The sequence below is a fragment of the Suncus etruscus genome, chromosome 14 (genome assembly GCF_024139225.1).
Source record: "Suncus etruscus isolate mSunEtr1 chromosome 14, mSunEtr1.pri.cur, whole genome shotgun sequence".
NCBI lineage: Eukaryota > Metazoa > Chordata > Mammalia > Eulipotyphla > Soricidae > Suncus > Suncus etruscus.
In genome coordinates this window covers 59,905,844-59,931,553 of record NC_064861.1, presented here as the reverse complement: position 1 = coordinate 59,931,553, position 25,710 = coordinate 59,905,844, and positions in this window count along the sequence as shown.

Genomic DNA, 25,710 nt, shown 5'->3' with positions numbered 1-25,710 from the left:
CTGCCTGGGAGAGATTTTCCTGACCTAGCCTCGGAAGATTTTTAAGTTTATTCATCCTAACTTTATTTTTAAAGAGAGAGTCATTCTCTACAGAGATTTATTTTAAGGGGAAAAAAACCCCACAAACATCAAATTGTGTTTAGGGCTATAGATTATTTTAAAGTGTTCTTGCACTTTCTTAAACCTTCTAGAAGAAAAGCCTATTAAAGTTTTTTTCCCCCCACAAAGTAATGGGACACATCCTTACTAAATGCAGGGAATGCAGGAAAGGACATTTGGTCTGTGCTCAAAATCTACCGGTTCTGACCTCAAATTTCTTTGACGCTATATGAAGAGTATGTAAAAATTGTTGCTCACTACACACCAGTGTTTCTCAACCTTTTTCCAACCATGGTCCCCATCTGACCTGGGTTCCTTCCTGTGGTCCCTATTCTATCATTGGCCCTGCCATCTTAGGCTATAGCCCTACCCTTTACAGATTATTTACTTGTGACTTCCTTGTAATATTGTGGTGTGGGGTGTCTACTTGCCTATTGAGAAATGCTGCTCTAGAGAACTATGCATGCAGTAGGAGATAGTATCTAGTCTAGATCATAGATGATACTTGTAGGGCATTTGCACAGGATGAAATGGCTAGATTTCTTAGGAGTGTCCTCATTGTTAAGATTTTAATAAGAAATATTAAGAAAATATTAAGAAATATCTCAGAGTTTCCCTTCCGTAGGCAAGAACAACTTGAATTTAGAGTAAGATCGAGTCTCCTGCTTAGGAAACTATGTTTCTGATTTTTTTTTTTGTACCTTAAGTTTCACTGTAAAATGTGAATTCTAATAGTGGTCAGTAAAGTAAAGTGGTTAAGAGCTTTGGCTCTAAAAAAGATGGTCCATACTCAAAAGAGACTTTCCTTAACACTGAGAAGACTTAACAACAACAAAACCTGCTTACTGGACTGGGCTTTCTGTGTTGCCCCTTAATTGTGAGGTGAAACTAGAGGATACTCCACACCAGCCTGACTTCAATGTAGGATGTGCAGATTCCAGGATCTTCAATACAGAAACCTGATGCCAACAATAGAGACTGAGTGAAAAATAAAACTGTATTGGCACTACAGACAATGACTTGGATTGAACAAACTAGTTTGCCTGGAGCCTAGAGTTGGTCTTATGCCAGGAAACTTCAGGGATAGGGTCTCCTTGTATTTAGACCAAGGCTTTTCCTTTCCATGTCCCCCATATTTTGGTGGGCCTATGCAAACAATATTTGCCACTCTAACACCATTTTTACTGTGCTCCTTTGACTCTAACCCCCCAAAAAAAAACTTAAACTTTTGATGTTAACTTAAACCAATATGCATGTGCATGAAAATATAAAAAAATACTATGCCTTCAATGTTTAAGGAGTCACATAAATTTCATGGCTTTAGATTGCTTTGTTTACTGCTAAGAAATGTTATAATGTTCTACAATCTGGGGACTTGTGGACAAAGTAATTGTACATGGGTTCTGCCTTATTTTTCTTAATGTTCTTTGACTATAAGTTCAATATTTTGGCCTCATCAAGGGGATTTCTTCCGAGAACTCTGTTTATGGGCGATTGTCCTTCCACTGTAACTTTACCTTGTCCTCTTTGCATCATTGTTCTCATAATTAAAAATAAAAAATTAAAAAAAAAAAGATGGTCCGAACTAAAATTCTGCCTCTAATGCTTTATTAGTGCTTGTGGCTTAGCCTAATTGCATTTTCTAAGGTTGTTACTTTTTCTGTACTAGCTGTTATTTTACCTGGGGATTAATATGACTAGTTATTCCATAGTTTTGTTTTGAGTATAGATATGAGTTAGCTATTGCTCCATAACTAACAAAGCAAAATAATAAAAAGAACATTATTGTTATGAATCTGTGCATAGCTAAAACCTCTTTCTCAGCTCAGCTCATTGACATGAAGGTAATAAGCAACAAGAGGATAAGGAGATTTTCTGATTTTGACTATAGTTTTTCATAGGTTAGGGAAATGGGGAGGTCGATATTCATCTAGAATGCACTTGATGGAACAGCTTGGTGGAACAATTGTTTTCTCTCAGGTATGGTAGCTTATTCTCCAGCAGGATGTCTTGGACATGTTCGCAGGGTGGTCAAGCAGAACAAAGACTAGAGAAAAAGAGAAAAACTTTTGGGAGAAAGAGAGAAAGATGGAGAGAGTAAAAAAAAAAGGAAAAGAGAGAGAATGAATTTTGTGGAAGATTAGGTTCAAGTATAGTAAATCAGTTATTGCTAGAAAATCAGAAAGGAGTTTCAAAAGCATAAAAAGGAACATGAACAGAGGGAGGCCAATTATCGGGCTCAATATCAATCTAGCATAATTGGAAAGCACTTAGCATAAAGGTGATCACAGAGTAACTTCTTAATAAAGGCAACTATCATGGCAGATTAGATATAGCCTAAATTCAATGGCCATTCTAAATCCTTGGATATTGCCCAGCAGGAAACAGGATCACATTAAGTAATGCTTGTGATGGTTCTGGTCTGGCAATACTCTCCCACATCTATTTTTTCAGATGAATATGTTATGGATGTTTATGTAGCAAAAGGTGTTCTGCTGATAACTTCAAGGGTTACAGATATGTGGCAATCTCATGTGAGATTATGCCTCAGAATTTTCTTTCTTCACTCTATATTACTCATCTTCTTTCTCTTGATATTTTGGTTTTTAATGCTGACACATAATTTCTCTATGAATTTTTCAGGCTCTTTGAGAGTAGAGATCTCTCACAGTTGATTTTCCTCCACCTTTATGTACTCAAAAATACATGTAACCACGTAGGTAGATGGTGTAAGGAAAAGAGGGGGGGTGAGGAGAGAATTGGAGAAACAACCTGTATTTTAACTTCTGGTGTTAGTAATTTTGCCTGATTAGTCTGCACATTTTTGGTACTGGAATCAGGAGACAGTAACTGGGCTTAATTATGGGTATAACATGGACATAACATGGGCCCTCCTCATGGCTTGATTAACCCTGGAATCCACAAGCACTACTAGACCCTAACAACACCACATCTTTGAGGACAGGAGTTGAACCATTAATGTGGTTTGCTAAAAATTGTTGGCAGGGCCCCCAAACTTCCTGAACACTACTTGGAAGACATCCCCAAATAAATGTTTTGATACCAACCAATCCATAACTTACTTTCAGGGATAAAGCTAATTATAATTAAAATTTCTGTAGATTATTTTCTTCCTTAGTTTGGTTTACTGTTTATATTTAAAATTTTATCATTAGAACTTTGCTCCTTATGCTTAAGGCATTATTACTCCCTAAAATGGATCATCTATAAATTACTTTTATGATAATTGATGCTGTGCTTCAGATGAGGTATTTACATATACTAATTTATGCCTAATAACTCTCTATGCAGATGTCAGCTTTTGTCTTCATTCTAATAACTTCTTCTGTCTTAACTCTAAGTTTGCTGACATCTGTAGGATTTGGCAGCAGCCTCCATTCCCCAGCAAACATAACTCATTGTCCAAAGCTTTATAATAAATATATCTTGTACTTCCTAACCTGAGAAGCAGTAGGGTAGGGTAGTGGTAGGGTGTGATATTGTTGTAAGCCCCTCAGAGCAGCTTTAAAAATTTGCTTTAAATGGCTCTCTTCTCTGCTGTCCCTGCAATCAATCTTGCAAAAGTTTGGCCCCAAATTCACCAAGTGTTTGATGCTTTTCACTTTTCTATATATTTTTTTCAGAATCCAAGCTAATTCCACACTGCCCACTACCCTAAGACTAGAAGTTAAGGGGCTGGAGAGATAGCATGGAGGTAAGGCGTTTGCCTTTCATGCAAGAGGTCATCGGTTCGAATCCCAGCGTCCCATATGGTCCCCCGTGCCTGCCAGGAGCAATTTCTGAGCATGGAGCCAGGAGTAACCCTGAGCACTGCCGGGTGTGACCCAAAAACCACAAAAAAAAAAAAAAAAAAAGACTAGAAGTTAAGAATTCTCACAGTTGACATATTAATTTCTTATTCTACAGGTCAAATTGTAGTACTCGGTAAAATCATTCACTCTCTGGCCATCAAAGTCTTACATCCTGTCTTCTGGGTTTTTGGGGGGAGAGGTGTCATGCTGGTATTAATTCAGGTTTTTTTTTAATATACATCAGTACTATATATACTTGAATCTGCTCTGGAAGAAAAGGAAGTAGATAAATATACAAATATTAATTAATATATTGAAGTGAGCAACATAACTAGTATTCCTGACAGTTCAGTCTGTTGTTACTAAATGATGTTAAAATAGAGTAAGTAAGCTCTTCATATCTATGAAATTTTTTATTCATTCTTTAAAGTTTTAATACTTCAGACCTTAGTGAGGAAAAACCAATTCTAAGGATATAGTGTATGGTGAGGTGCACATTGCATAAGCTTGTGTTGGCCACATTTTAAATTCTTCTATGCAAGCATTTGAAAGAAAGGGGTGGTCTAGATGGTGATTTCGACTAACACTGTTGGCTGTTTGGGTTGACTGTGTTCTCACAATGACAACTAGCACAAAATAGATCCTGGAAAGTAAAAAGATGTCTACGAACTCACCTTGAATAATAAAAGCAATGAGAAAGAGAAGAGAGAGTAGAACCATATTCTTTTAGGAAATTTCTGCAGTTGAGGTTTATACTACTCAGGGATATTGCCTTTAAATGGGGCCTGGAGAAAATGTAGTGTTCCCTCAGGAGTGGAGGAGGTCATTAAAATTTTAACTGAAGAAGGAGAGCTCAGAACAGTGTGAAAATATAAGAATGACTGACTGCCTTCCCTCCTAGAAAAGAAGAAATGCCTCAACACAGTTTCAGAATTGTTCTTCTCCCCCAAAAGGCAGAGCAAGAACCAAGGCATAAATTTATTCAAAGAAATGTATGTTGAATTCTTAAAAATAAATTCTGTAGATGAGAATAAGAATAAATTCTTGGAGATGAGAATACATGAGAATTCCTCTTTCTTTCTACAACAGGTGAGCTCTATTCAATGAGTACTGAGCAGGGTACAGAATTGATCATTATCTCAGAAGTGGGCAGTAAAATTACTGAGTTGTGGTGAGTATGTCTGGGGATGATTCAGTAAACTCAAGTAAGAGTCCATAATCCCGGTTTGGAAAAAGTCTTAGCATGAAAACCAGAGTAGGAAATTATTAGCTGATGATAATGATAATGTCCCCTACACAGGTAGAGGACAATGAGGTGGATAAAGCCACAAAAGAACAGGCTAGAAGGAAGCATGAGTGATCCTATGTGCCCATGGGGAATGTACAACTTAGTTGTGAAAAGTTTATGTAGGGATAATCTAGAAGAAAAGTTTTTCATGTAATATATGCCCAGTACATCCTGGATAACTGAAAATTTACTCCTAGTTTTATAGGTGAGATTGAGAGGCTTGCCAACTTTTAAAGTAGTAGTTGGAAGAGACCACAGAGTAAAATAAAAGTGTTGGCACAGTACTTAAGAGAGATGAAGAAAGTTTCTGAATGAATTGAAATGGAAAGTGTGACAGAATAATTGAGAAAATTTTCAATGGAGAGGAAAAAAGCACCTCTAAGATTTGCATATTTGCCCCACAATGGTGGGGTGAACACAAGTTTTCACAACATGTACTTCACTCTGTTTGTATCATACACTATGGGCTAGTTATAATTAATGCATTATCTAATTCTTAAGAGGCATTTGATTGGTGATTATTAAATAAACTCTCCCATTGCACTGTGAAATGAAAAGATCTGGCTAAGTCTAGAACAATCAAAAAGCTGGATAAGTAATTTTTGAGTTATGAAAAGAGACTACATGAAAGGCTTGTTTTGACAGTTCTGGTCTACTGATGGAACCTACAGTCCATTTCAAATTCACATTTATGTAAGATCACACAATTTGGACCCCTTTCTTCCTGAAGAGGTTTACAATGTTTTTCGGTTTTGGTTTTGTAGCCACATTCAGTGGTGTTCTGGAGATGCTCCTGGCTATGCAATCAGGAATCATTTCTGGTGGGTTTGGGGACCATATGTGATTCTGGGGATTAGTCCATGTTAGTAGTGTCCAAGGAACATACCTTACCAGCTGTACTATCACTGCAGCCCATTGTTTTGCTTGTTTTATAACAAAGGCATGCCTAAATTGACACAGAAAGACTGAAGAGATAGAAATGGGGTTAAAGCGCTTGCTTTGAGTTAGAGAAATAGCTACACTAACATCTATCATGATAATGTTAATGAGCGAGAGAAGTAGAATACCTGGAATACAGGCATGGGATGGGGGAGGAAAGACGGGGGCATTGGTGGTGGGAATGTTGCACTAGTGAAGTGGGATGTTCTTCTTATGACTGAACCCAAATACAAACATGTTTGTAATCATGGCTCTTAAATAAAGATATATATATATATATATATATATATATATATATATATATATATATATATATATATATATATTGTCACACCCAGCAGTGCTCAGGGGTCACTCCTGGCTCTATGCTCAAAAATCACTCCTGGCAGGCTCAGGGGACCATATGGGATGCCAGGATTCAAACCACCAACCTTCAGCATGCAAGGCAAATGCCTTACCTCCATGCTATCTTTCTGGCCCCTATTTTTTTTATTTTTGAGCCATACCCAGTGATGATCCATGGTTACTCCTAGCTTTGTGCTCAGAAATTGCTCTTGGTTTGGGAAACCATATGAGACACCAGGGGATTGAACCACAGTCTATCCTAGGTCAGTCATGTGCAAGGCAAATGCCTCACTGCTGTGCCACCACTCCAGCTTCAAATAAAGATATTATTTTAAAAAATGCTAAAAATTAAACCATAAAAAAGTACTTTATTCTCAGGCTCCACCACATAGGGTCCTGTGAGCACCACCAGAAGCAACCAATCCTGAATCTCAGGAGCAGATGTACTCTCTGAGCACAACTGGGTATGAACCCTCCAAAAACATTTGAATAGAAACTGTAGAGTATGTTCAAAAATTGTCTCATCTCTCTCTTATTCTCTTTCCAAGGTGTATACTCTCCTCACCTGTATAACAGAAGCTATTCATAGTCACTGTTGCTGATTTAGGTCCAATCCTACATTTCCCAATGCAGGAAATCATACCCAGAAAAGTAGATCCATAGTCAAATAGGACCTGGAAAATTTGTGTAGCAGGTGTATGGCTAACAAACCAAATTTTTATGCAGGTGAGGAGGTTGATATGAAGCACTTATTTGACTTAGGAGAATAGAAACAAATTTTGTGCATGAATCTGATGACCATGTTTCCTTAAGTATCCAGAAGTTCAGGGGAAGTCTGAAAAAGAAAGACCTGTGTACTTGTCTCCCGGACCAGTGGCCTTGCTTTCTTGTGGTCTTTATTCAGACAATCCCTAGAAAATCAGATCAGATCCTAAGCTTCCTTGAGATTTGAGTTCATGTTCAAAGTTGCATTATATGAATCATCGTAAAATCTTACAGATGACCCTAGATATGAGATCAGGGATTTGAAGTCAGAAACTGCTAAGTTTAATTTGTACCTTCACTGAGTAACCACGGAAATTATTTTAATCCCTATTACCTTCACCCACCTGCATCTGTTAAGCAGGAAACATATCTCATACTTAATATCTAAAAGGGCTTGAGTGCACAAGCTAAGTTTTAGCATGGTCTCAGTGGTTACTGAGCATTTATAATTAAACATACCAAATATATACATGTGAGAGAGAATTTGGTGGAGGTGGGTACATACAGGGCATGTCAACTTGTTTTAGTAATTATTGTTATATTTGGGATAGGCTCTTTCAAGCAATTTTCAGGGGACCTGGGTGCCCTCTAGTCAACCAGCTCAGACTGCTTAACACTCAAATCAGGGAGACTACAGGGATATAGTACATTGTGCTAGTGATATGCTAAAGTTCAAACTCAGGTTCTCATTCATGACAGGAATAAGCTTGAGCACTGAGCTATCTCTCAGACTTCTGCATGTATTTTTGTTTCGCTGGGGAGTCACATCGAGGTGCTCAGAGCTTAGTCATGGCTCTGCATACAGGGATCACTCCTGCAATGACCCATTATTACTTAAAGAACTTCATGGAATTCTGCGGATTTAATACAGGTTTAGTACATTTACTGAGGCAAGCACCCTGCCCACTGTACTCTCTCCCCAGTGTGCAATGCAAGTATTTTAAAATGACCTACTCAGAACTGGAGAAATAATATAAGGTTTCAAGTGCATGACTTGCTTACAGAAAACTCTAGTTCAATTCCTGGCATCACATTGCTAGTTTCCGGAGCATTCTTACCTTTAGTCTTAGATACTTCTGAGCACTGCTGTGGTAGTTCGGTAATCCCTAACCTAGCAGAGTTAGAGCAACATTCCATCTGGTGAAAGCCACACAGAAATAAAATAATCAGTTCAGTTTTCATGATTCACAGGTCTGGGCACTTTCTATTCTCTGCTTTTCTCCAGAAGCCTAATGGTACCCAAGACCCTAAGAATTCAGACACTGAAACTACATTTCTTTCACCAAGAGTATTGCATCTATAGAAGTTCTCCTTGAAGATTAGAATGAATATCGGTAAACCTCACTCTAACTAAGGATAACCAGACCTTTGAAGTCTCAATATGATGCATGATTTTTGCAAGCTGACTTCCTTCATTGGAGTATTGGGCTCTTCATCAGAAGTACAAGCACACAATATCCAATTTCAAATTTGGAGGCAACCCAAGCAACAGACATTATATATCCTACAACTGAAAACTAGCACATTAAAAATAAAGCTATTTTATTATCCTCCTGACTTCGAAGGATGCTTCTACTAACTTGACCCATGACCCTCTTTTCTACAGAAATACCCAGCTTCTAGCAAGGCCAAATTTATTAGGAAGCCAAATCTGTTACATTGTGGTCTCAAGACACAAAAATTTACTAGAGGCAGAGCTCTTTCTTTTTTTTTCAGAAGTTTATTGAGAGAAGATGCCTATGGAGTGGGGTCAGGCAGGGATTTGTGCTGAGTACAGGGCAACAGTGCAGAACAGCGTGTCATAGTGGACACAAAGTCAAGAGTTTCAAGCTTTTGCAAGAGGAATTTGTAAGCATCTATCCAATACAATCACTCCCTATCTGCTGCCAGGAAATCTAGGAACTGCTAAGGACTGTTCATCTGCGACAGTCCAATTGGGCCTGCCAAGTCTGAAGTCACCAGGCAGCACCTGCCTGGCAGAGATTGTTATGTTGTTCTGGTGGAAGAGGAGGGGAGCTGAGGAATGCCTGGCCATCTAGATCGTTGAATTGGTCCTACTAAATCTCACCTGCACCACATAACTATTTAAAGAGAAAATAGAAATGGTTGGAGATAGGAAATGGTAAGATACCAAAGAAAGCCTTCAGCCAGGTAACTTTTTTATTTGATTTTGATGCCACAATCAGCAGTACTCAGGGCTTATTCAGGGATCTGTGCTCAGGCATCACTTCTGGTAGTTCTGAGGGGTGTTGAGCATTGAACCTGAGTTGGTTCTATGTAAGGCAGTTTATCTGTTGTATTATACCTCTGACCTCAGATAACTTCACCCTTGAGTTCTCACCAGTGCCAGGTAGACAACAGGAAAGCAATAGTTTTCACACACATGCACAAAAAATAGCTGAGGGAACTAGATGATGTTAGACTTCAGGTCATGAGAGGGAAGTCAAGAAGTCCCAGTGACTATAGAGCAGTAATAAAAAGCCAGGTACACAGATTACATATTTCTATCTTAAGATCTCAGGCACTGCTGAGTAAGCACACACACACACACACAACCACCTCTTCATACACTAGAGACAGTAAACATTGAGGACAGGACCAGGTCATTGGTCATTGGCCTAAATATTGCAAAAGGCAGGAGATTGATAACAGTTAAAAAAAACATGGGGGCTTTGGGGGGATAAAGAAATGGTACAGACATTAAAACACTTGACATACATAGAGCTGGCCTAGATTTAGTTCCTAGAACCACATACAGTACACTGATCACCATCAGGAGTAATCCCTGAGCAAAAGCAGGTGAGACCAAATAAAAAGAAAGGAAAAATGAAACAAACAAACAAAAATCTGTGCATCAGGGAGGGACTCAGAATGACCTATATCCAGATTAACTAAGTGTGTACTTATTTAGGAAATGAAGTCTCCATAGAGGTAAAAAAAATTTAAATGAGAGATTGTTAGGAAAGGTCCTTATCAAATTCACTGGGTGTCCTTATAAAAAGAGAAGATTTGGACAGAGATTCTTCCAGAGTGAAGATGATCTGAAGATGCAGAGCACATCTCTGAACCTAGCAATGTTATTTGTCCTCAAGCCACATACAGAGGTCTGAAGTAGAGGCCTCTCTCCTAGACTGCAGAGGGAAACAACTCAGCTGAATCCTAGAGTTTGGAACTCAAGCCTTTATGACAGTAGGGCTTGAGTGCTAGTGCAGAGAATAGGTTACTTGCCTTGAAAGCTGCCTGCCACTCCTCTCAATACCCGACATCTATGTGGTCCCCAGAACATCTCATGGAATAATTCCTGAGTGCAGAGCCAGGAGTAACCTCTCAGCATTGCTGAACATGCCTTTGCGCCCAAGAAAGAAAAGACAACAAAGAAAAGAAGAAGACTCTATAACAGTAAGGAAATACATGAGCATTGTTTAAGCCTTCTGGATTAAAGTACCTGATAGCATCATGATCTGATACCAAATACCTCCTGGATTCTACCCATCCTATTGAGAAGGGTGACAAGAAAGTACGAGATGGCAACTTCCATGGGACTCTCTTTGCACCAATCAAAATATTCTCCATTATTGATTGGTCCTTCTGAACACTCAGTCTTTAATTATCTCAATAACACAGTTGTCATGACAACAGGCTATAAAGTTTAGTTCCAGAATTTGAATCTAACCAAGCTAAATCTCTACGGGATGTTTTCTTTGAGAGTCAATTAGTCAAAACGCAGGCATGCACACATCACACCGTCTCTTGAAAACATTCAAAAAGGGCCCATCTTTTGATTCACAACTCAGCATTTGGGAATGAGAGACATTCATTGCCATTTTCCTGCAACTGACATCTAGTATTTGACTTGAAGCTTACTGAGCAACTACTATGTGCAAAGCACAGAAGAATCATTGGCGGAGCAATTGCTTTTATCGGAGATTACTTGAGTTTGTATGTTGGAAGTTAAAAATGACTTATTTGCCTTAGTAGGTTAGAGAGTACCACAGACATAATGAGAATGAGAGGCTGCATCTTGGCTCTTTGTTCTTCACCCCGTCACTCCCAGGGATATATGAAATGTCTCAACACTTTGTAAATGCTGAGTACATTTTTTTAATCAATCCATATTTGCTTTAATGAAGATTATTAGTAGAGTTAGAAACATATGAAATTTACATTTTCTTTTTGATTTTTGGGTCCTAACCGGTGGTGCTCAGGAGTTATTTCTGGCTCTGAGCTCAGAAGTTACTTCTTGCAGGCGCGGGGGCCCATATGGGATGCAGGGAATTGAACCAGGGTCTGTCCTGGTTGGCCACATGCAAGGCAAACGTCTTACTGCTGCGCTATCACTCTGGCCCCATGAGTAGATTACTGAAATATAAACTCCAAAAAAAGTTTTCTAAAAGAACAGAAACTGTTTTAGAAGTTCTGGTTCATCATTGTTGTTCTAATCAGTATCTAGCTACAGAGGCCTGCTTTTAACATTCACAATGGAGCAGACAGTTTCCAGACACCACAAAAGGACCTAGGGTAGAAGGCTGGAAAGATGGCATGGAGGTAGGTTGTTTGCCTTGCAGGCAGAAGGAGGGAGGTTAGAATCCCGGCATCCTGTAAGGTCCCCTGAGCCTGCCAGGAGCAATTTCTGAGCATAAAGACAGGAGTAATCCTTGAGTGCTGCTAGGTGTGACCCAAAAACCAAAAAAAAAAAAAAAAAAAAAAAAAGAGAGAGACCTAGGGGAGAGTAAAAGAACATGTATGGGGCCAAGGGTAGAGAAATCCTGTATCTCTTAGGCCAGGGAAATTACTGTGCCCATGCAAAAAAAAGAAGCACGATATATTTTTTTTTTTTGGTTTTGTTATTGTTGTTGTTTGGTTTTTTTGTTTGTTTTGTTTTGTGCTTTGTTTTGTTTTTATTTCAGGACCATGGTTATTGTGTGGTTGTCTTTATTGCTGTTGTTGTAATGTTTATTCTTCCTTTTTCCCTTTATTCTCTTAAATTGATACTTATAGCCTCTGGAAGGACTCCTCCTTTCAGTTTTTGCTTGTTTAATTTTTGCTCCATTTTATCTTTTTCTTTTTTTCAAACAGAACCACATAACTTGAACCATCTTGTTCAACCTCACAAATTAAAGGGGAAATAATGGAGGGTACCAAGACCAAACAGTCGTATAAACATTAAGTAGAAATAAAAATCCAAAGCCAAAATCCAAAGCCAATGACAACAGAATTGATACCCAATATACAACAAGCTAGACACAGAGGGGACCACTTATACTAGTAGCCCAGAGGGTAAAGGAGGGGGATATGGTTCGTATTCTGGGAACAGGGGTGGATGGAGGACAACATTGGAGGTAGGAATGCCACTGATTCAATGTCACTATGTGCTTAAAATATTACTGTGAAAGATTTGTGATCCACTTTGGTCAAAATAAAAATTATTATTAAAAAAAACTAGAGACTGGAAACACTAAAATGTCCAATCATGTATATCTCCAACTAATGTGAGTTGGTATTTACTAAGGGCTTCTCCTAAGCCTGTAACCAAACATTTTCTACCTGATCTAACAGTTCTTGTGTGGGATTCACAGAGGTGACAAGCAATACTTGGCTGTAATGAGTCTTATTTTCATTTTATGGATGAAACAAAGCAGAATGTTTGAGGTCAGATAAATTGCCTAGGACTGCAAAAAAATCAAGAATTGTGCTCTTGATTCCAAACCCAAACCTGTGCCTCCAAAGTTTGTCACCTACTCTACACTTTTCAAGAAACCCTAAACCCATAGTTCCAAACTTTTTGAACAGGAAAAAGACCAGATGGACACTTTGAACAGGAAGACCAGTAGTGAAAGAGCTAGAGGGTGTCTTCAAAAATCTTTAGGTTACTATTGATTCATACTCATTAAATATATTTTTATTATTTGTTGTAAATAACAGTATAATCTAGCTTCCTATCATTTCTCAGTTAGCAAGATTTTAATACTAATTTCCAGACTACCATGAGCTGTCACTGGTTTGAATGTAGGCAATTGATAAAGTGAAGTATTGATTTATGTTAGTAAACCAGAAGCCTTGAACTTAAGCTGAGAGTTAATTGAGGTTAAACGATGTCATCTCTTGATGGAGTGTTAACATTTTAAGCTAGATATGAGGGGCCCTTAGCATTGCTCCTACTTTCTCAGCCCCCCCCACCCCCGTCAAACCAGAAGAGATAATCTTTTGGGATTATTGAAGAAAGAGGGGTGAAGTTGGGAGAATCGTGAAACGAAGAAGAGCAAAGCAACTTGATCTTTCTCATCATGGTGAGTTTTTAGCATTTTAATAATAAAGGTGAAAATGAAAACAACTTTGCTTTGAAATCTAGGTGTGTATGTATATATATTTATACACATACACACACACACACACACATATATATGTGTGTGTGTGTATGTTTGTGCATGTGTGAACATGTTGGAAGTGGACGGTTTGGTGTAATTGAAAATATACAGAAAGGGTTAACTCTTTTTTTATCTTAGGTCACAGCTGGTGGTGATCAGGGCTTACTCCTGACTCTGCCCTGAAGGATACTTCCTGGCCAGAGCAGAGGACCAGATAAGGAGCTAAGATAAGGATAAGATAAGATAAGGAGATAAGATTGAACTCAAGTCAGACTTGTCCAAGGTAAACATCTTCCCTGCTACACTATTGCTCTGGCCTCAGGGCTAACTTTTGTTTTAAACATTCTCTTAGATGACTTGCCCATTGTGCCCATTGTTGCCACCATCATGTTTGGCAACTTATCATCATTTGTTTGTCCGATTTATTCACTATCACTCATCTGCTAAAACTGAAATTATTCTAGGCCACTGAAATAGTTGTTGACAATGCAGAATAAGACCTTTATTGGTGTTTGGAAATTTAATAATGCTAGAGATGGAAAAAAAAATGATAATGAGGGCAGTTTTCAATTGAGTCTAAACATCTCAACCAGAGTACGAGAAACTACAAACTACATCCAACACCCGAACATTATGTGAAGATAACAGGAGTTTTCCAAAGTTTGAGTATCAGGAGTTTATTCATATGACACAGTGGTGGCAAGATGCAGGCATGTAGGGCATGATGGATCCTGTACAAAGTTCAGTGGGGCTGGAATAGAGAATAGTCTCGAGGTCACTGATCTGAAACTTTTGTAAGTATTGCAAGGCATAGCCATGTAACTGGAAGTGCAAAGAAGTGCAGGGATTCTAACTGGTCTGCTTAATATTTTCTTTTTTTTTTTTTTTTGGTTTTTGGGCTACACCCGGTAACGCTCAGGGGTTACTCCTGGCTATGCGCTCAGAAGTCGCTCCTGGCTTCTTGGGGGACCATATGGGACGCCGGGGGATCGAACCGCGGTCCGTCCAAGGCTAGCGCAGGCAAGGCAGGCACCTTACCTTTAGCGCCACCGCCCGGCCCCTTAATATTTTCTAAATAACTTGCACAGTCACTAAACTGTTCCATGGAGTCAGGATTGTGAACTGAAAGAATCAATGAATTAATGTGTGTGGAGTCACCTCCGGACATGAGATTAGCAGCTTATTTTATCTGTATTTGACCATAAGGAGGCTTGTGTGTCAACTCACAGGTGCTCATGAGATATTTATTCAATACATAAATAATAAACAGAAAAATTAAAATCAGGAAGATATTTCACAGATTAAATAGTGAGTAGGAAACTGAAGAATTCTCAATAGAGCATTGATGTGGTTAATTTGATCTCAAAAGTACACATTATTTGATTCAGTGGGTGTGGTGGTTTGTTAAGTTAGTGATTTCAAGAAAATTCACTTGAGATGGGAAGATTGCCAAGGGCTGGAGCACATGCTGTTCATGGGGAAGGCCCAGATATGATCCCTGGCATTGAAAGGCTCAGGAACACTTAGCCAGTAGTAGTCCCTGAGGCCTACCCGTTTACCCAAAATCAAGACAAAAGAGTAGAAATGAATACACTTCAGTATTATTTTGAATAGAACCTCGGAGAAAAACAATAGATTTGCCTTTAGGTTTTAATATTTTGGAGACTTCTATAAAAATGTACATAGTTATTTTTTCAAGTAATTAAAAATTTAAGAAACAGCATCTTTGCTAAAATGGATTCTTCTGTCACCACTTGTTCTTTTCCTAACAGTAACAAGTATCTTACTTTATACCAGACAAACTATGCCAGGAGGGCTGAATCCAGTTTTCCATCTGTTTTCGAGTAACTGTGAGTGAAGAATAATTTTTTTGAGTCTTGTTTTTAAAAAAAAAATTGGAAAGATGAATATTTTCTGTGTGAAAAGTATATAAAATTAAAATAGTTGTGCCCTTATATATAAATTTTTATTGCAACATAGCCATATCCATTTCCTCAGGTACTGTCTGTGACTACTTCCTGCTTTAGGTGCAGAACTGAGTTGCTGGTCAGACTAACCCTGAAAAAGTACTATCTGTTTGCCACCTGAACCCTAACAGCGATTGGTTTATCAACTACTGCTCTAGAGTCACCATGAATCTGAGTGGCATCATGCTTGCTAGCCTGAATTTGAGTGACCTTCTCTTTAACAAGTTCCGCTCTCAAAGTCAGTAGTTCTCTGCAAATTAATCTGTAACTACCTATGGAAATTTCATTTCCTACTTCTAAAAATGAGTGCCTCACAAATGATGATTAATAATATCTCTGATTAGGAAGTAAGAGGACACACAGCTGAGTATGAAATGAGCAACGAGCTTAGGTCAGTGTGGCCTACCTGAAACACAGGGGCATAAGATCTGGCAACTCTTGGGTTCATCCTATAAGTCGGGGTGATTCACAGCTCCTCATTTAGGTTTAAAATCCTTTGATTATTAAACAACAGCATCTAGCCATGAATATTTAGATCCTTTCCAGGTCTCAAAGTGTGTCATTCTGCAAAGGTACAAATCACTATTTGTATTCAGGGCTCCTTATAGATGTATATTTTATAGAGAAAATGCTCATTGACCACAAGACACATTTGATTATTTACACATGTGTGGAGTTAACAAGAAATGTTCTGGGAAGGAAATATGGGCTGGAATTTTAAATCTGCAGGCAAGTACAGGAACTATCAGGGTTCTGCATTTTAACCCTGTAACATTAGAATGTGATCACTTACTTGAGGTTGTGTATGAATGACCAAAGAAAAAAATAGTTATTTTGTTTTTCTGTTTTGGGGCCATACTCGGTGGTACTCAGGGGTTATTTCCAGCTCTGTGCAGGTTCGGGAGACCGTATGGAATGCTGGAGATTGAACCCGAGCTGGCCATGTGCAAAGGCAAATGCTCTACCCTTTCTGTGCTATAGCACTGGCCACCATAAGTTCCTTTTTTAGAATGAGCTAAAGAAAGGAGGATTAAATTTGGAAAGATAAAGTTACAATCTATGCTCAAAACCATTCTGCCTTCCTTCATCCAACACCTATCACTCTTGGATTGGTAAGAAATGAGTAAATACTGTGTTCTTTTTCCTGCTCCATCACATGATTCTTTCATCTCAAAATTTCTTCACAGAGGATTAAGGATGTATTTAAGCAGCAAAAGTGATTATTGGACACACAGACATGGTTTATCGTGGCCCCTTACTCATCCCACTTGGGTCTCTCTTTTGAGCTTAGATGACTGGGGAGAACACCAGAAAGGTGCTTGCAAAATATCAATTCCTAAGTGACTGTTCCAGTTGTTAAATTATAATGCAGTGTGATTTAGCTGAAATGAAGTAATTATAGGGAAAGAGGAGAAAAGTCAAATGATATAAAAACAAGTCCTTTGGATTGTCTAAGTGTGTCTGTTTTCTCTAATGCATATGCATGACTCTCTTCAGATATGCCCAGCACACACAGAAAGATCCACAATTTTAAAGATAAATGTTATTTTGCCCACTAATATGAGCAAAGAGGCTGGGTTGACGAATCCTGGAACATTTCTCATATAGGCAGCAGTCATTCTAAGTCAACACATTTCATCTTTTAGTATTTTGAGCACAGGCAAGTTAAATACTCTGCCCACTATTCTTTTTATTTTATTTTGCTTTTGCTTTGGGACCACATACAGCAGAGCTCAGAAACTGTTCCTAGCAGTGCTTGGAGGACCACAGCTGGCCCCTTGCTACAAAGCATGCCCATTTGGCCTTTGAGCTATCTCTCTGACCCTGTCTCCCCTGAATTTTATTTATTTATTTATTTATTTATTTATTTATTTATTTATTTATTTATTTGGTTTTAGGGTCACACCTGGCAGCGCTCAGAAATCACTCCTGGCAGGCTCGGGGGACCATATGGGATGCCAGGATTCAAACCACCGTCCTTCAGCATGCAAGGCAAACACACTACCTCCATGCTATCTCTCCGGCCCTACCCTGGCTTTTAAGAGCACCCAATTTTTGTTCAACTCTCATGTCATAGCTGTGTGGTCCTGAGCAAATTGCTAATAACTTCTGATCCTCATTTTTTTGTATCTTTAAAGATAATAATAGGCCATGCTTCATGGATTATTTTTGTTCTCAGATGAAATGCATTTATCCTAGTGCCTGGACACAATTGGCAATTAATGTAAATTATTACTCAAAGTACTTCAGGAATTTTCTACTTATCTGGACTCCATTGTTACCTCTGCAAGTCTACTATTGTTCCTGAGAACCCTGCTCCTATTAACCTTCTTTTATACTAGTAGGATAACCTATTATCCTCCTAACCCCTTCTGGCTTTCTCTTTTTCCTATCATTATTTCTAGTTTTTCATAATTATATGGTTGCTTGCCTATCTTGTAAACTCTGGTTTTCTTGACAGTTACAAATATAAATTTTTTGTCTTATTTCTACTTCTTTCTCAGACCTTGACACAAAGCTCTCATCAAAAAGATTTGTTGTGTAGGGTTAAAGAAATGAAATCAATATGCATATGAAGCAATAAAAATTATAGAACTGGTGTGTATAAAGGTTTACTGCTGTTAGAATACTAATAAAAATATTCAAACCTTAGTAAGACATCTGTATAACACAGTTCTTGACTTTGAACTCTTTTATAATTCCTCCCTGAGACATAGTATTTGAATTTGAAGGTCAGGAAATTGCCTTGCATTTGATTGAGTCGGATTCTATCCTCAGCACCTTGTATGGTTCCCAGAAGCCCGTCTGGAGCAATCCCTGAGCTCAGGGTCAGGAATAAGCCCTTAGCCAAGTGTGGCCCAAAAACCAAAAAGGAAAAAAAATGTTTCAAATCTGAAGCTTAGGCTGCTGGATCTGGACTTTCCTTCCTCAAATTTGTCCTCCAAATCCTGGCTCAAAACTTGCTTTCTTCTGAACTTTCTCCACTGTCCAGGTCATTTGGAAAGTTTGTGACAAGCTCTCATAGAAATTTGTTCCATCACTTTTGAGATTTAATTTCCATTTTTTTTTATTTTTGCTATTGGACCACACCCTGCATTGATCAGGGCTTACTCCAGGCTCTGTGCTCAGGGATTACTCTTGGTGATGGTAAGACCAGAAGGTGTTATAGGGATCAAACTCAGGTTGGCCACATTCAAGACAAGCACCCTACCTATTGTACTATTGCACTGGCTCTCATTTTGTTTTTGTTGTTGTTGTTGTTTTATAATTAATAGTTATCCCTTTCCAGTAGACTCTAAATTCCAAGAGACCATTTATTTTATTCTTTTCTACATTCTGACAGTCTTGGACAATGACTGACACATAGTTGGTACCAGTTTAATTTTAATAAATGAATAGAAGTATCAGAAACTTTCATTTCAGAAATGGATGCAAAACAATTTTCATTTTTTGATAAGGAATTAGGCTTTTAAATTCATTATATTCAACCAATGCCTGGCTTCTAGATGCATTTATTAAGATGCACAGCTTCTTCAAGATGCTTGCTTAAGAGTTTATCTTGTACCCATAAATTTCATGCAAATGTAGGACTCATTTCTGAACTGACTGCTTGAACTGCATTGTGTGTGTCTAGGTTGAGGCATGTTTATGTATATGCGACCCCCTAGGACCCTGCCCGCAGGGTGGACTGAGGATCACGAAGTAATTCGTGGGTCACGAGCGGGATCCGACCTAAAAAGGAGGAAAGAGGCTGAAAAAGAAATGAGCTCAAGTCAAGCTGGCTGATCAAGAGCTAAGGTTTATTGAAAGGGGGCTAGTTTTTATAGATAACAAAATATGGAAGTAACAGTCAGTCACTTTTCCATGGCGTCTATAGAAAAGTAGGGGGGTCGTACAGGAAGGACTTTCCAGTTTTACAGCACACCCTTATATCGTACAGACATTCTTTCACAATGGTAGCTTAACAGGATGTGATTTTATCTTAGCAACTCAGGCGGTTTACTGGAGCATCTTGTGACTTGTTTGGTTAACATTTCTTTTAGGTCCAGGGGGTAAATGCCACAGTAGCAGCCTGTGAGGCACACAGACCTTTGGTTTCTCAGGCATCAGAGACTCCATTTTTCTCTCTAGCTCTAACAGCCTCCAACATGTATATATGTTGGAATGTGTCTGTGTGTATCATATATGTATGTGTATGTATATATTGGCATTAGTGCATCAAAATAGATATAAACATGCAGGCATGTTTATGTGTGTATATGTGTCTGGGGGTAACTGTGCGTATGTGTAGTTTGTTAGGTCAGTTGCTGTTTGCTGGATGTCTGATGTGCCTTGATTGGAGACATTATCATTTAACCTTATATGCATTCTGTTTGGTTCCTCCTCTGGGCTCTGCTTTATCCATCTTGACCATATATATACTATTCCTTAGCCTAAATATCCAGCACCTGTTTCTGATTTTAGTGTGAGCCCCAGGTCCTGGTGAACCTTAGGTTCTTGGGTCTTCCCCTAAAATTTTGGAAGGCTCCAAGGAGAGAATCCAGAGGTACACAATGCTGTCTGGCAATGATGATCTGGGCTGCAGGATGATTCCACTGACCCTCCAGTTTATCTGAGCTGTGGCTGCCCACCCAGGGCCCTTGAGCATCACTTTTTTTTTAATTCAAATACATAAGTCTGAAGCTATGTACAAATAAGGCTGCCAGCCATTGTCATTCTATGGTATGTAGTTTAGTGTCCTCTAGAATCACCAAATTCCTTCATTCTAGTCAGTAGCCCAGGCTATCTCCACCTACAACTTCCTTATCACCTTTCTGAAAATATTCGATGCTTCAATTTGTAATTTTCCTGTTATCTGAACATCTGTTCTAAATGAATCAAACTATGTTTCCAGCTTTTTGAATATTTCATTCCTTAACTAATTGCATGAAAATCTCTACATAAATCCCACACAATCATTCTCCACTTCTCAGCTTCACTGGGAGGTCTAGTCTTTTATGCATTTGACTTAGTTTCAGAAAAGTCTCCAAACTTTTCACTAACCTGATCTTGTTTCACCCTTTTTAAAGTAATTCTGGGTTTAAACTGGTGTCATGTTATTCTTTGCCAAGAAATGTTAGTTGGTGTTTCCATCCCTCACTTCCCCACTCCACTACCCAAGAGGCTAACAGAAACATCTTAAAACAGATAACCCAAAATATTCTATTTAATAACTGTATTTCAAGGTCTTATCAGTAGGTAACTCCTGATTTCTTTAGTCTTTATCTACTCATTCATTATGAATTAGGTACCTTGGAAATACTAAGCTTTAAAAGCACTATTCACCTTTTCTGGAAAGCTCTAGTTTCCATTATTCCACTGGAAAATATCCCTTCACACACCTCAACCCCCAAAAGAATCAGATTAAGAATCATTTCCTTTGGGAAACATTCTCTAACTTTCCAGAGAAAATCACTCACCACACTTTCCACAAAACCAAATTCTTTATACATTAAACAGAAAAGATGGTTTTAGCATATTGGCTACATTGCATTTCTCTTTGCTGGACTCAGGTTCACCAGTGTGAGCTACATGTCTGATCCTCCAAATGTTTCTTTTGTTACAGGCCCAACATTTGGCACACATGATGCATTATAATATATTCAGTGAATAAGTAGTTTTGCTTAGAAACCGACCCTTTTTTGTTTGATAACAAGCATTTATTCCACAAAAGAAATATGTACTCCCTGACATTGAAATGATATTTTGTGGAAGCAGCAGCCAGTTGAGAGATATGAAAAGTGGGGAACATCTGCATTTTGATGTGTGTACATTTATAGTAAATTTTCATCTATGATGATCAAAAATAAGGAAGTTTAAGGAGTTTATGTTTTAAAGTAGACTACAAAAATAACCTAGATTGTGTTTCTGCCATTTTAATTTTATCTCAGCTCTTACAAATCTTTCTCTTTAAAATGCTCGCCCTCGGGGCCGGAGAGATAGCATGGAGGTAAGGCATTTGCCTTTCATGCAGGAGGTCATCGGTTCGAATCCCGGTGCCCCATATGGTCCCCTGTGCCTGCCAGGAGCAATTTCTGAGCCTGGAGCCAGGAATAACTCCTGAGCACTGCCGGGTGTGACCCAAAAACCACAAAAAAAAAAAAAAAATGCTCGCCCTCCTTAAAGTATGCTGATAAATCCTCTAAACATTTCCCCAATCTTGACTTCCCCAGCCTTTGATTTGGGTTCCTTAGGACTTGTTGAGTGATTAAAAAATGTTTGGTGATTTTTTTGTTGAGGTTTTCAAAATCCTCTCTTCATCCACTGTTGGTTTGCATAAATTTAATATATCTTAGCATCCCCTTTCTTTACTTTAGTTGCTTTCTTTCGAGAATTTATGTCATTTCCATTCTATGAGCACTATGTTAGTCTATTTTAGACTCAGTATGGCTGGAGATGACTCTGAAATATTTTAAAACATGGTGCCCAAGTCTGAGCCTGAGATGGAAAGAAGCAAGGTATTAATCAATTTATAATATCAAGAAGTCATTAAAATATAAAGAGAAAGGTAAGTTTCACTTTGCTGGAAAGATAAGAGGTAGACTTCACTTCAACTATGCTAACTTTTTTTTTTTTGAGCTGGGCTTTAAAGGCTAAATAGAAGTTTGTCTCTAAGTGAGATAAGAAGGAAATAAAATTATTTAAAATATATATATTTGTAAAATAATATTATAATTGATTCTGATTAAGTTTAGGGCATGGATATGGCAGAGGAGGGAAGCCAGACAGCAGAGACAGAAAGAGAAAACTTTTCCATTTTGCCTTTTTTCCCTGTTGTTCCATTGCCTTTGAGGCTGTAGGAAGAAATACTTTGTGAGGGCCGCTTTGATGTCTATGAATTATTCATCATTAAGAAATCAAGGCGCTGACACTAGCCTTTGTTAAGCTCTTGAGGGTATTATGGCCCCCCCTGGAAGAGCCCTGTAGTTTTTATTCCTCTTTGCCCTGGGCGAGGGTCATCTGCATGCAGGGAAGGTCTGGGTCAGCTTTTCCCTGGATTGATGCAAATCAGAAGACATTTCCAGCCTTCATGTCCTGTCATTATTCTCCACTATCTTTTTAGGATGAAAATCACTTGTCATCGGAGACACAACATCACACACACACACACACACACACACACACACACACACACACACACACACACACACACACACACACGCATCCGCTCACAAACTGCCGGGTGTGTGGATACCACTGCTACTTTATTAAAAACCTGGAGTCCACTCAGATGGAAAGGCACGACCACCCAGTCCATTAGCGTTCTTGCTCAACACAAGCAGCTTGACCTGGGAGCAGCCTAAGCTCTCGGGATGTTTCATTAAAACAGATTTCTTCAGAGCATTTTTTTTTTTTTTTTTTTTTTTTTTTTTTTGCCATTGAACATTCTTCAGAGTACTGTGTTGGATGGAGGTGGGGCTGATGAGGGGTGGATACTCAGACAGGTCCAGAATAGAACAGTGGGCACATCCAGGGAAAGCTTCATTAGGTACCCAGGGAAGTGGGAGAGAGATGGCTTGTTGCATGCCCTCTCAGTAACTTCCCAGTCTTCAGGGTGTATCTTGTCACACATGTACTACAGGTTTGAGTTATGAAGCTTGCATTTCATATGTGCTCACTGCTTCTCAGTACTCTGTGAAATGCTTTAGATGCATGACCTCATTGTATCCTCATGAGGATGTGGGCCTTAAGACTAATCCCATTTGCAACTGAAAGAAATACCAAAAGCAGATAATAACCTCCTTCAATGATTCATGGTTGATGCTACCAAGATGAGGAAGCTTTTGCTGTGCTTCCTACTTGAAATCTGGAGGTCTATATTCTTCACAGAAGGATAAGGATTATAAGATGAGTTCCCCAATAAAGGAGTGTGGTGGGTTTTGAGGGAGCTGCTACTGATAATAGTGAAATTGCTTAAGATCTGCCAAGTATCTGCTATGTATTTCTGAACTAATCACTCTATCACTCTAGCTGCACGTCTCCATTTTCTCTTTTCACAGTCGTGGAAGTAGACACTATGTTCACTTTCCTTAGGTAGAAGTACAGACTTAAACTACATAAGCAGCAATTAGGAGACAGTATCCAGTTCTGTCAAATTCAAAGAAAGAATGTGGACTCAAGACCTGGGTGGATGGATACCAGGAACAAATTTTGAAAGATAGTAATACTTATCATTGAGAAGACTTGTCATTTTTGTAGAAATGTAAATAATAGCCTTTTATTCGGGATACCTACTACTATAAAGCATGATGCCAAGATCTAAGGGCAATATCATATTACAAGAAAATCAACAGGATGATAATCAAACAGGATGAAAATAAAAAAGGATGATATTATGACTATATATTTTGTTAGATATATACAAAAACATTAACACTAGCAACCAACCTGATAGCCTGACCAGATTCACTCACACTTGGTGGTTTCACAACATAAACACTGGATTTTTAAGTCTTTTAAGACATTTGATGGGATAGATACTACTATCATTTCCATATCACAAATGAGGAAAATTAAGGCTTAGAGAAGGTACCAATTCATAGAGGTATCCAGGTATTGGAAGGAAGAGTACGTCCAGCTAGAAGGAATGGATAGAGTTGCTATCTGCATTGGACCCTTCAGAGACATGAATTTGAGAGAGAAAAGATGAATTAATCCCCTAGGAAAAGCCAGAGGAGTCCTGGAAGGAATCAATGCTCAGTGTGAGCAATTCTCAGCTGACTGCAAATGCTTAGGTGTTAAAAAAAAACTTAACATCAAATAGAGTTAATGACTCCATGTGAATTCTAAGTGCAGGAATGAGCCTCAGTTGTTTCATGTGACAAATGTGTGGGCTGTTTAAATCTGATAGGGTTGTGGTGAGAGTTAGATGTGAAGATGAAGCAGTGAGCAAATCTAGAAGTTGGCCTGGTTAAAGTAAATGGGTGATAAATGTTGATGTGGGAGGTCTTTGTGATAAGCCTCACACTGTAGCCTTCAGGAATGGAATGGTGACAATAATAGCAAGAAAGTCTGTTGACAAATGAACTCAATACAAGTATTCTCTTAGGCACAGAGTAATGCTTGAGCAACATCATAACTTTTGTGTTTTTGTTTTTAATTTTTTATTTAGGTACCATGAATTATAAATAAATCATAATTGAGACTCAAAATGTCCCAAACACCAATTAATCATGACTCTCATATGGGGCAGCCCATATGCAGTGACTGATCCCTACAAGTTGTTTACAATTGATCCTTAACCAGCAAAACTCTCAGAAATTATTTTAGTTCCAGAGCTCAAATTAGGTTCATGTCTACTACCACAGTGTCTTATTTTCTACTGTACTCTGCCTCCTTTTACTCTGTTTCCAAAGGTGTTGTGAAATCATCTTTATCAATATTTACAAAGTAACCTCCAGTCCAGACGTCGTACCAGCTTTAGTATTTATAGAATCAACGTTAGAAATGGTGGAGCTAGCAATGGTGAAGATGTTTAATGTCTGCTGGTTGTCTATCCACATCAGACTATGTGAGAAGGTCTCACTTGTGGAAAGACATGTGGCATGGTTTTCTGTCCTATGCAAGCTCACAGAAATTTTGCTTAAAAGCTTATTGTGTGTAGGATACTAGGTAGCCTTGCATAAGACAACCTAGGTTCAATCTTGGGCACTCCATATGTTTCTCTCAACCCTGCCAGGAGTGATTCTTGAGTCAGTTGTGGAGCACAAAACAAAACAAAAAGTAAAAGTAAAAATAAAATTCTAACTGTTCATAGAACTATTATTTATCCAGTTTATAGATGAAGACAATTGGACCATAGGTGGAAAGTCTACCTGAGTCACAGAACTCTAAGCAGTCGAGCACAGAAACACTGGCTTCCAGTCCATAGGTCTTTAAGAGAGGCAGAGCACCTGGCCATGGTGGCCTATGCATGATGCAGTATCATGAATGTTGAATCATGATGAGAGAGCAGCATATCTGTGATCTCTCCATCGAGAAGTAGGAATGGTGTTTCTCCCGTGTATATTCAAGAAAGGTCTTTTTTTTTTTTAACATCAGCATTCTAGCTTAACTCCCAGGCCTGTCAGCCTGAGATGACCAGGTAAGTG